This window comes from Corvus brachyrhynchos, unplaced genomic scaffold (genome assembly GCF_000691975.1).
Source record: "Corvus brachyrhynchos isolate BGI_N302 unplaced genomic scaffold, ASM69197v1 scaffold46, whole genome shotgun sequence".
NCBI classification, from domain to species: Eukaryota; Metazoa; Chordata; class Aves; order Passeriformes; family Corvidae; genus Corvus; species Corvus brachyrhynchos.
Genome location: NW_008238838.1, coordinates 4,856,678 through 4,858,396, shown reverse-complemented (window position 1 = coordinate 4,858,396; position 1,719 = coordinate 4,856,678). Strand labels below are relative to the sequence as shown.

Genomic DNA, 1,719 nt, shown 5'->3' with positions numbered 1-1,719 from the left:
AGCAGCCTTCCTGTGGCATGGGGCTGCTGTGCCAGAAGCCAGGAAGCCTGAGGGGCTGGCAGGAACCGCGGAGAGATTACAGCCCTACAATTGGATTGCCCACTGCCCTACCCCACTAATGCAATCACAGCAAACTGGGCATGGCTCAGGCTGAGCTCCCCAAGGTCTGCACTGAGCACCTCATGGGGAAGGAAAGCTTTGGAGGCTGCCTGGATCAGAGATCTGACCTTGACTCATCCGTGTGGGTCTCCCTCTGCACCCTCCTCCCTTCTGCAGCAGGATCGCCGCTGTGGAACAAAACCCAGCGGGTAAGGCAGGAGGAGAATTAGTCCTGCTATTTTTAGATGTGCATGATAATACAAAAAAACTGGGGATTTCTTTTCAAACAAAAGATTTATTTATACATCAAATTAAAAAAAAAAAAAATATAACCCACAAGAAGAAAAATAAGCCCCAACCCAGTGAATCTAATTTGGAGATGGTCGGTGTGAGACAGAGGGCCCTGAAGTCTGGAATCCCATTTATCCACAGAGCAGAGATAGCAGCAATCCAAACCTCCCCAGCACAACGCTGTGGCTCAAGGCAAGGAGGGCGAGATCAATACCCCAAGCTCAGTCCCTCCTACCCTGTCTGCCAAGCCCGTGCTCAGGAGAGGGATGTGATATTGGAAAAGTGGCAATCAATGCCAGCTATGTGGTGCAGCCACGGGCTGGGGTTGTTGCTAGGGGAGAGAGAGAGAGAGAGAAAGAGGGAGAGAGAAGCACCCCCGTGCTCTGACCAGAATAAAAAACAAAGTGTAAACACATGACAACTAAGTCTTAGTGGTATAATAAAATAAACCTCGGGGGCTGGTCCTGCCCTGGCAGGGTGTGCAGAGCAGAGCTGAAGGCAGTGAATGTGTGGAAGCAAAGTGTCCTCAGTTGGTCCCTTCCCCAGTGGATGTGCCCTGGTGAACTGCTCTGTGGCTGGTACCAGCGACAACAACAGCAACAAGAACAAAAAGAGCCAGCCTTTCTCTGAGCCATCACAGGGGGAAAAATGTCAGCAATAAATACTCCTTTTCTTTCTTTTAAAAGCACACTCAAACAAAGACAGAAAAATGAAAAGCCAGGTGATAATAAATTGTAGGAGGAAAATGGCAGTTTTGTTTCCCTGCTCTGCTATCAGCCCCTGCACCTGGGGTTTGGTCTAGGGCTATTTTTCCCCCCTTTCTCCTCATTTTCCTTTCATTGAGTCATTAAAAACTGGGTGTGAATCTCTCCAGGTGTGCAGCAGGCAATGGGAGTGTCACCCAGACCCCACCGGAAAAAAAAAGTAATTAGGGGAAAAAAACCCCCAAAATCCATTCACCTGATAATGGCACCTATGTTTCCATTGCCATAAACTCTCCTGGCCCCTGTCCTACGGACAGCCCACCTGCCCCCCTCCCAAGGTTAAAAAACAAACAGAGAAGACAACATACAAACAAATTTCCAGTGTTTCAGGGGGGTGGGAGTGGGAGGAGGGAGCCTCGGGGAGGGAAGGGCACTCTGAGACATGAAGACACAAACAGAGTGTAATATACAGGCTGGGCAACAGTCGTTAAAGCAAAGAGTAACACCTAAGCCACCGACCAATACAAACACCACAGAAGGGGACGAAAGTCGTCGAAGAGAGAAATTAAAAAGCCAAACCAAAAACCGAGAGAAAATAATTACCCGACCTCCCGCCCTCCCGCAC

General features: G+C 49.2%; 1 protein-coding gene across 7 annotated transcripts in view; it reads right to left on the bottom strand.

Annotated features, from left to right (window-relative positions):
* The window catches only part of NECTIN1 (nectin cell adhesion molecule 1), a 49,930-nt gene that overhangs the window by 34,143 nt on the left and 14,068 nt on the right, over positions 1 to 1,719 (bottom strand). The window lies entirely within an intron of this gene.